The sequence below is a fragment of the Arachis hypogaea genome, chromosome 7 (assembly GCF_003086295.3).
Source record: "Arachis hypogaea cultivar Tifrunner chromosome 7, arahy.Tifrunner.gnm2.J5K5, whole genome shotgun sequence".
In the NCBI taxonomy this organism is placed as follows: domain Eukaryota; kingdom Viridiplantae; phylum Streptophyta; class Magnoliopsida; order Fabales; family Fabaceae; genus Arachis; species Arachis hypogaea.
The window spans coordinates 19224997-19236236 of NC_092042.1; the positions used below are offsets into that span (position 1 = coordinate 19224997).

Below are 11240 nucleotides of genomic sequence, written 5' to 3' on the forward strand. Positions count from 1 at the left end.
TATTTATTAAATATTAAAAACTTAATTGGGATATTGTTTTTATGAATAAAATAGCATTATTAAACTTATGTTTTATGTTTTTATTTTAATAACCTTTATGTGAAATTATAATTTAAATATTATTTTATTATATTAACATTTACCTCAACTTATTATAACAACTTATAATAATTCTAAAAAAAAACTATAATTTTCTAATAATAATAACACTATATTTAGATGGTAGAAAATCAATAAAAATATTGTGTTTGGCATTTTAACTTCATTAAAGTTAGTTTATCTTTGTTTTTAGAACAATAATAATTTTAAAATGATTTATTATTATTATTATTATTATTATTTGATCTCTGTGGCCTTAATTATTTAGAGCAAACAATTTGAACTTGGATATATATATATATATATATATATATATATATGTGTATATCAGCACATTTATTTAAATTTAGTCAGTATTTAATTAAAAAAAATAAGTGAATAATTTGACATTATTAAATATAATTTTATACTATTAAAAATATTAATAATAACTAATTGATAATTATAAATTACAAAATTTATTGATCCTCTAACATTTCTATATATATATATATATATATATATATATATATATATATATATATATATATATATATATATAGCATTTTTATTAAATTAAATAAAAAATGAAATTTTTTTCAATAAAGCTACTATTTTCAGTATTGATTTGCCTAATGATAAGTTGTCATTTATAGGAGGACACTTGCATAAATTCTATATGCATCCAAATAAATTTCTCACATGTGAAAAAATTTCTCATTCTCACTGTAGCATCGACCTTAATTTAAAACAAAATATAAATGTTCAAGTTCATATATATATATATATATATATATATATATATATATATATATATATAAGTTTTTTTAGTTGAAATAAAGAAAGTTCAACACATTAAAGTGGAGCAACTAAACAGTCATAACACACTACAAGAAAAACACCCATTCAGGTACACTTGAAAAGTGTTGCCAAAAAGTGAAAAAAAAAATGATGCCTTAGGCTACGGCTATGCTTTTTGGACTACGGCTACGCTTTTTGGGGTGATTCCTATTCGGTGCCTTAGGCTACGACTACGCTTTTTGGGCTACGACTACACTTTTTGGGGTGATTACTATTCGGCCGTTGCCTATTCTCAAAGGCTACGCTTTTCAGCACCAAGGGCTACACTTTTGGCGTTTGGGAATATGCTACGCTTTTCAAGTTATGCTGTCCAGGACCAAAGGCTACGCTTTTCAGCTTCCATTTTTACCAGAATAGGCTACGCTTTTCAACGCTAGTGCATCACTTGTAAACCGTAGCCACATTGTATATTATAGCTACTCTATATAAGTGTAGCCTTAGGTCCTTCATTGTTTTTTTCTAATTTTCTATATATATATATATAATATTCTAATAATTTTTTATACAACATAATATTTAATAATATTATTACATATATAATTTTACATTTTTAATTAAATGAGTTAAATATTATAAAATAAAATTAAACACATAATTATACTAAATAATTTTTTTAAATAATAAAAATCATCTTTACACAATTCAAAGACATAATCTTAAAAAGAGATAATTTAAGTCACATGAAACTTGTATCACATATCAATTAAAATGCAAAGTTTGCACTCTATATCCGAAAAGAACTTAACAAACAAAAAATCATTAATCTTCTAATCTCGGCATAATGACTAAAAAATATTCTGAAACACCTTCAAATTCTTCTCAAACAAATCTTTTTCATGCTGATCTTCATCACCATCAAGAAAACTCTTGGCCTTAACAATTGTATTAGTGTTCATTCCCTTGTTCATTCCCAGCAAGAACTAATTTCCAAGCAGTTACTGCCCTGCTTACAGCTGCAGATTATCATAATTCAAAAAGAGAACCATGTAAGGATTTTGCATACTGATTCACCACCATACGCAATCAATACAAGATAATGTTGAAGGAAATGACCGGGCTACTTACAAATATTCTTTTGACCATTCTCGCGACACATGAAGAAAACAAAATCATAGAACCGAATGAATTCTGAAAAGTCTGCCTGGCAAGAGCAACAAATGAAGCACATGTTCCAATTGCAAATATCAGATTAAAGATTAAAAATACAAGAAAACAAACTTGTTTCTTTTCTATTATTCTCATTAAAGCTGAATGCTAAATTCACAAAATCATGCCAATCAGCTTAATTTCAAGTGCAAAAGGGAAAAACGGCATTGTCTCAAAGAGTAAAGTGAGAATCATCAACCTAAATTGTAAAATTAAAAATGAATTGAGACAGATATATCAATTTTGCACCAATATCCCAAATGCAAAAAGAAAAATCATAAAGTAAATAAAACTGTGCTCTTTCCACTGTTATTTAATCATGTCACTCAATCAAACACAACACAACAAAACAAAACAAAAAAAAAATTTGGAGGTACCAATAATGATAGGAAAAACCATGGAAGCTGGAAAACAACATAACTAAGGGTAAATTAAATAAACAAAGAAAGAAAAGAAAAGAACATTGCTCACAAAAGCTAAACAGAATTGAGGGTGTATTATTGAAAAGATATATGTATAGTTAACTAGTCTAGCCATTTAAAAAGTAAATAAAAAACAATCTTTTTAAATGAAAGCTAAGAATCTCAATTCTAGAGTCCTAGATTGCATTGAAGCCATGTGAAAAATTGGTCAATTACCTTGATAAAAGACATCATCATCAACGTCATCATCTGCTTGAAAGTTATCAGTTTTGCACTTGATATTCAACCACTTATTGACCAATGTCTTGGGCCATGAAAGCTTCACTAAATAAAGGAGAGTAAGCAATTTATTAACCAAAGATGGAAGTTCAGAAGAAACAGAATAAAAGGGCTATAAAAAATTCACCTTATCCAAATTATCAATGTGAACAGAACCAGGAGAACTTGTTTGATTACTTACTTTAACTGAGATAAAAGCTGAATCTGAATTATATATCAGCAGAAAAACCACAAGAGAAGGACAGGTCAAAAAAGTCTATACTTGTTAACAAGAATTTAGAAACAAGTTAATCAGATTTATATTTTGTAACTCATAAACATAGATATATCTAACTGATTTGGATATATATGTGCATTGTGTCTTTGTCAGTGCAAATATTCAAAATACTAGTTAGTTTTGAACTGACATACTACAAAAACAGCAGCTAATGCATAAACTAGTGCCCCAATAAATGAGGTCACAGGATAAGTTAGTTGCTTTTGATCTCTATTAATCTTATCGAATCTTTGATGATACTGTTTAGAATTTGATGCTTAATCTCTCCCTTTTACAAAAGAGGAACATGTAGAGACATCCTTAGATTTTGGCCCAGCATTCTGAAGTAGTAGGACACAGAGAACCTGAAACAATTCTAAATGTAAACTAATCTGATATATTTAGCAAATCAGTAGTAATACATCTAGATACCTGCACACCCAATGAATACACACACACACACACACACACACACACACACACACACACACACACACACACACACACACACACACACACACACACAAATGAAGCAGGATACTCAGGCAAATGAAGCAAGATGCAAAATCAAAAAGCAAATTCAAACGAAGCAAGCAACATAAACACAAAAAATTAACTTTAACTCCTATCATGTACTATTCATACAGTAAAATAAAAATGTTCACGCAAACAGAATTCAGAGTAGATTCATAAGATAATAAGCCTGCTCATTAAATTAAATAAATAAGATACAATACCACGGTATCTATTTGATTGATCACTTACTTTTTCTCTTCTCAACTTGTTGGTTTTTTATTATTCTCATTAAAGCTGAATGCAAAATTCACAAAATCATGCCAATCAGTTTAATTTCAAGTGCAAAAGGGAAAAACGGCATTGCTTCAAACAGTAAAATGAGAATTATCAACCTAAATTGTAAATTAAAAATGAATTGAGACAGATATATCAATTTTGCACCAATATCACCAATGCAATTGATGGACCAAACATGAATCCCCTGGCTTAATCTATTTTTGGCAAATCAGTACCCAAAAAAGAACCTATAACCCTAAAACGCCCCCAAAAAAGAACTTATCTGTATGTGAAACTGTAATAGTGACTAATTTTACTTAATTTTGATAAGATTTATACCAAAACGATCTGAAATAGGATGATGTAAATACCATGATAAATCCTATCTCTTTAGGGTCTAGTTCTTCCATGATCAAAGCTGCATATTCTTTAGCCTGCTGCTGTATGTTTGAGAGTTTGTTTGTTGTGGCACTAAGGCAGATGGTCTGAGAACAGAATTGATCATATAAACCTCTTTAATTTTTTTGATTTTTCTAATTTTTCTGTTAATGAATTTAAAAAGAAAAGTCATATATATTTTAATGTAATTACTGCACACAACAGTATATAAAATATAGTATGATGCATCTGAGAACAAATAAACAACTTACCTAGCCTTTGCCATATCTTCCTCAAGGCATCTCACACACTCTGCAGCTTTTTCCAAGGACTTCTTAGCCACTTCCTTTGATAATGAAAATAATATATATTACAAACCTTCAATACAGAAAACTCAGGAATAAAAACTTAAACTTAATTAAGTTTTAGTCGTTGAGATGATAAAAAAAATCATATAAAGTGGGACATTGATTTATATACTGTATACAAGGATAACTAGAGAAGGAGAAGGCTAAACTCTCCTTGCAGAACTAACAAAAGCTAATATCGTGAACTATAAATAGTTAAATGGGCTTGTTCACATTTCAACTTTCAAGCTCAAAGGGTTTATGCATGAGAGGACATCATATATGTTCTTAATGAACATTTGGGAGAGTGGGTTCAAAACAGAAATATGGAATTGAAACATTGTTTTCGAGAGTCAAAACATCTACTTTACCTGTGAACTATCAATTAAAGCAGCAAGGTCATTTCTACCAACATCTTTGACAACTGAAAGATATGCAAAAAGCATTCAATTAACAATACTTATAGTAGTTGCGTAAAAAAAGTAATGTAAAATGCTTATAGTTTTCTTAGGATACCATTCAATTAACTTTGGCTCTTATCCACATTACACTCTTACTTTCAAAATTTTCACTTGACAATTGCAAGTTTTTTGTATTACCAACAATGTTCCTTCAAGTTATAGTTTAGCAAATTTCCCTCCAATTGTTAATAATAAGCTATGGGTTTGAAAAAAGCTGAAATGTAGGAATAGACCAGCATTTCAAGAATAATTAGAGCTAACTCAACTCAATGGTGGAAATTAATTAGCCACTTACAACATTCTTGCATTGTGCTCCACATGAGGTTTATATTGAACTATCACAACAAAGTTCATGTCATAACAATTTTTACAAACCCTCATGCCAATAACTCACAGAACAAACAGAGTTTAGCAAAAAAATAAATAAATAACAAATAAAAAAATCAAACACAAACAATTTTAAACCACAGGTTCTAACAGAAAGCCAATTACCCGCACTAACAGTTTAAAAGAAAAAAAGTATCAAAGAGAAACATTTAATCAAGTACAAAAACTTTCAAAACAAAAAGTGTTTCAATATTACACACATAACACATTAAATCATTCACCTATTCAAGAAATTAACTTCAGTCTCAGAAAAGAATTACCATAAGAATCAGCAACTGAGGAAAAAATTGTAGTTTTAGTCAAAAGGGGTATAAGTAACTATAATGTCCCCATTTTTATAGATGAATACCTAGATTTCTTTCAATTCAATTTACAATTCAGCTCACCTTTCTTCTTCCTCTTCTACTTCTTCTCTATTCCTTGTCTTCTTTTCATTCTTTACATTCTTCACACCATTTCTGTTTCTGGCTAACCAAGAAACCGTTCAAACTGCAAGAACTCTGTTAGAAACAGGAAGCTGAAAACAGAGAAACGAAAGCCAACTTATTCATTGAGAAATCACAAAAACAAAAGCTTATTAATGCTACATTTGGATTCAGTCTCAGAAACAAAAATACAGAGAAAATAGATAAGCTATATTAAATCACAGTTCACAAACCCTAAAATAGCACACATCTTCATCAACAACAGCATGCATGTTATCAAATTACAGTTCACAAACCCATATTTCAGAGATTAAAAGCCCTAAATTAAAACCCCTAAAATAGGAACCCTAAGCCACTGATCAATTTCAGAAGCAAATAGAAATCAATACATACATATTCAATGATTTGAGCACAGCGAAGACGATGATGAGAAGCACGGAGATGACAATGGTGAGAGCGGCGCAGCGACGATGGTGAGGGCCGCACAGCGACGATCAGTGCAAGCGATGGCGAAAAGGAGTGACGACGGTCAATGTGGAGAGTAGTGCAGGTGAGTCATGAGTGGGAGGCGACGACTCTCAATGGCGAGAGAAAAAGGGTTTCCGCTTGTAGTGAGAGGGTCAATGGCGAGATCGAGAGTGAAAGGGTCAATGGCGAGAGTGAAGAGAGTGAGTAGGGGGCGACGATGGTGAGCTATCGAGGGTGACTGAGCTATCGAGGGTTTACGAGGATGAAGGTGACTGAGCTATCGAAGGTGACTGAGACTCAAGAAGTTTGCTAAGTTTTACTAAGTGTTAAGGTCATCACTCATCAGTTTGCTTTCAGGAAAAACAAGGAAAAAAATTACCAAGTGTTAAGTTTTTGGCTCTAGAGACATTAGGCATCACTTTTAAAACGCACCCAAAACTTAACAAATAGGATATCCTTTAAAATTGTCTCCTTTGATACGAAAAAGTGAACCTATAGATATCAACCTACGGCTACGCTTTATAAGTGATATCTTTAATACCTAAGGCTACGCTTTTTAAATGATGCCGCATTTGTGTATCCTTTTCTCTTATAAAAAGGCAACACGGAGAAAAGCGTAGCCTATTCTATGAATAGGCTACGCTTTTCAAATGTAGCCTAAAAAAAGTGTGGCTGAATGGGTATTTTTCTTGTAGTGACAAAAACAAATTAGAAAATAAAATCGAACTCCTGTTATCTCCAGCATTGCTATCAACAACCAAGAGGATCAGTACAAGTCCACTCCTTGTAGCTCAAAAATGTCTTTCTTTGTATGATCTCAAACCTGTTTCTTTATTGTTGAAAATTCTATTGTTACGTTCCAACCAAATATTCCAAATCACTGCAAAAAACCCAATCAGCTATATCTTCTGCTCCTATTTTCTGTTAGGCTAGCTAGACCAACTCTCAAACAGTTCTTTAATGGTTCCTAGAACAACCCACCCTCTATCAAAAGACCTCAGCTAAGCGCACCACACCTGCCACGTAAATTCACATGAAAGAAATAAATGATGTACAAATTCCACCTCCTTTTTACATAAAACACACATAATATCATTCAGTGGAATAACTCCTAATCTGCTTAACCTCTCTTTAGTATTCACTCTACTGACTAGCACAAACCAAGCAAAAAGCTCAATTCTCGGAGGTACGAGCCCTCTCCAAAGTGAACTTGTGAAGCTATAGCTCGTAATATCCTCAGAAAGAGTCTCCGACTGCAACACCTGTATAAAAGAGTTAGTGAAAAAAATACCTGTATTATCAAATTTCCATATAACATTATCCTCTTTTCCAATTGATAACTTAATTAGCCTTAATCTCTCATGAAGTTGATGAACAAGTTCCAACTCCCATTGGAACAACTCTCTCCTCCACTGGAAATTCCAAATCTACTCTAGTCCATCCCAAAATCCACAGTCCCCTATCATGGATCCCTGTTGGTTTGAAATAGAGAAGAGCCTTAAAAAGCTCGCTTTCAAAGGACCCTTGTATCCAATTATCTTCCCAAAAATGAGTTTTTCTCCCATTCCCTACTTCCATTGCCAGCCCACTTACAATTTTTTTTTCACCTGTTGTTCTTTAATATTCAACTGGCAGATGTCTCTCCACGAGCCACCTTTGACAGGTAATGCCTGAGAAGGCAACATTGAATTAGAATTCAAATTATTACAAGAGCATACCACCTTCTTCTATAATGGACAGTCCTCCTTTGAAAATCTCCACCACCACTTAAACAGAAGCGTTGTGTTCCTTAGTACTGCATATCTGACCCCCAATCCCAAGCTTTTTCCGGTGTTTGAACCACTTCCCACTTAACTAGAGGCATACCATAGCTCCCATCGTCATTACTCCACAGAAATCTCTTCTGTAATGCAATCAACTTGTCTGCAACTGCTTTCGTTATCTTATACAGACTAAGGTAATACATCGGTAGACTATTCAGCACCGACTTGATGAGAACCAGCTTACCTGCTTTGTTTAGAACTTTCGCTTTTCATAAGCTAAGCTTTTCTTCCACCTTATCTATGATCGATTTTCAAGTTTTCACCAAGCGCAGATTAGCTCCTAGAGATATCCCGAGGTATCTAACAGATAAGACCGCTTTCTTGCAACCCAAAACACCACAAGCATGCGACACCCACTCCTCCTCACAGTTAACCGAGATCAGATTAGATTTATCAAAATTGATACTCAGATCAGACATCAGCTCAAAACAACGCAACAATCTCTTATAGTTCACTATTGTCTCTATATCCGGAGGGCAGAACAAGATCGTATCATCTGCAAATTAAAGATGCGACAACTCAATGAGATCTCTACCAACCAATAATAGAGCAATTTGCCCGTTCCTTACTGCTTCCCCTAACATCCTATGCAACACGTCAACCACAAGAACAAAAAGGAGAGGAGACAGTGGATCACCTTGTCTAAGGCTCCTCTCCATTTTAAACGGCTTGGATGGTGATCTATTAACCAACACTGACATTGTGGCTGAACTGACACATTTCCTTATCCAATCCCTCTATCTTCGCCCGAATACTTTTTTGGTATACTAATATTTCAATTCTTATATGCATTGAGATTTATATTAAATAATTTATATTGTTCAGATTGAGTTAGCAAAATTATTGTGAACATACAATATGAAAAGTTCACCAAAAGACAAGTAATTGGTCTTTTCTTTCTTCAATTTGAATTGGTTCAAAAATTTATATTTGTGCAACTTATACTTGTATTGTAAAATTTTTAGCCTTTTTTTTAAAGCCATAATATATTGTAGCTGAGCCTAAGTTTGAAGTCATGTTTTTCTAATGGCACTTTGGTATGTTAAAACCAAACAAAAATAAATATGCAACTAATATAAAAATAAAAAATATCATGTAATTTAAATAATTAATTAATATTCAATTTTGATAAATATCATCTAGTGATCTTTAGTCATAGAGTAAAGTATTGTTTTTGTCCCCAACGTTTGGGGTAAGTTTTAAAGTTGTCTCTAACGTTTCAATCGTCCTATTTAAGTCCCTAACGTTTTAAAACTGACTCAATGTTGTCTTGCCATTAGGAATCCATTAACAGAAATGATGACGGGACAAAATTGAGACGATTTTAAAACGTTAGGGACTTAAATAGGACGAAAACGTTGGGGACAAAAATGATACATAGAAATAAATTTTAATTTTATCCTTCAATAATATCAATTTTTTACTATACATAGTATTCAATTATTTTTTAATCACATCTAAGTAAATTACACTTAATCAAATTAATTTCATTTTAAATAAATTAATTTTTTTTATAATTTTACTCTTAAAGATTTTTAGTTATCATGAAATGTTTGTAGAATGACTAGTTTATAAACTTGTAGAAAAGAAAAAAATAATATATATACAATAAAATATAAATTATACCTTTTGTCTCTAATGTATCAAAATTCTTTAAAATTATAAAAAATAAATTTATTTAAAATGAAAGTAATGTGATTAAGTGTAATTTATTTAGATGTAATTAAAAAATAATTGAATACTATGTACAGTAAAAAATTAATATTATTGAAAGAAAAAATTAAATTAAAATTTATTTTTATGTATTGTTTTTGTCCCTAATGTTTTCGTCCTATTTAAGTCTCTAACGTTTCAAAATTGTCTCAATTTTGTCCCGTCGTTAATTCTGTTAATAGATCCCTGATGGCAGGACAATATTGAGTCAATTTTGAAACGTTAGGGACTTAAATAGGACGATTGAAACGTTAGAGACAACTTTAAAACTTACCCCAAACGTTGGGACAAAAATAATACTTTACTCTATTAAAAAATATACTGTAAGTTTAAAAAAATATATATTGATATTATTTTTTTAAATGATTATCTCTATGTTTTAAAATAATTATCAATTATACATGTGTATATAGATAAAAGAAACAAATGCTACTATAATAATAATAATAATAATAATAATAATAATAATAATAATAATAATAATAATAATAATAATAATAATAATAATAATAATAATAATAAAAGTTATTTTTTATGAAAATGACATCCTATTTAACATTATTTGATTTCTTATACATATATTCAAGTTAAAGCAAAGAAGATAAGAAAATATAATAAAAATTTTCTCATGAACAAAAAAACGAGTTTTATTTTGAGATGATTGCTTAATATCATATATATTCTTATCAGTAATTACATAAAATTAATTAGTCTATGATTTTAATTCTCTTATTTTTGTTATAAATTTAAATTACTTATATTTAAAGTAAATTTTATGTTTAATTCATCAATTATTTAATATATACCCGATGAATCTAAACACACTTCTACCTAATATATATATATATATATATATATATATATATATATATATATATATATATATATATATATATATATATATATATATATATATATATATATATATATATATATAAAGATGTTTGAAATATACCCGATGAATCTAAACACACTTCTACCTAAACACACTTTTTAGTCTTTTTAGCCGTAGGTTGATATTTATAAGTTCACTTTTTGTATCAAAAGAGACGCTTTTAGAGAGTAGCCTATTTATTAAGTTTTAGATGTGTTTTAAAAGTGATGCCTAATGTATCTAAATTCTAGAACAAAAAATTTGACATTTGATAAATTTTTTTCCTCTTTTCCCTGAAAGCAAAGTCATACTTAGTAAAATTTTTGTCATTTCCCTCCACAAGCAAACTCATACACTAAGTAAAATTTTTATCTATTATTATTCCCTCCAAAGCACCTTCATCCTTGTCTTTTAGAAACCCTCACTGCACCGTCGCAAGGAAGAAACCCTGCCTCACTCCAAAGCTCACCATCGTCTCCCCCCGTTCACTCTCTTCACTCTCGCCATTGACCCTCTCACTCTCGCTCTCG

The 11240-nt window shown here is 30.6% G+C and overlaps 1 long non-coding RNA gene across 2 annotated transcripts; it reads right to left on the bottom strand.

Annotated features, from left to right (window-relative positions):
* Positions 1 to 1534: 1534 nt before the first annotated feature.
* Positions 1535 to 6624, bottom strand: LOC112704012 (uncharacterized). 2 transcript variants are annotated; one of them, XR_003154733.2, is made up of 8 exons: positions 6226 to 6624; positions 5794 to 5896; positions 4931 to 4983; positions 4485 to 4558; positions 2914 to 4319; positions 2724 to 2831; positions 2005 to 2080; positions 1535 to 1892 (listed from the first exon to the last, which is right to left on the bottom strand). It is a non-coding gene; the product is annotated as an uncharacterized lncRNA (long non-coding RNA). The 2 variants fall into 2 exon arrangements; XR_011863440.1 differs by having other exon boundaries at positions 2724 to 4319.
* Between the last annotated feature and the right edge of the window lie 4616 nt (positions 6625 to 11240).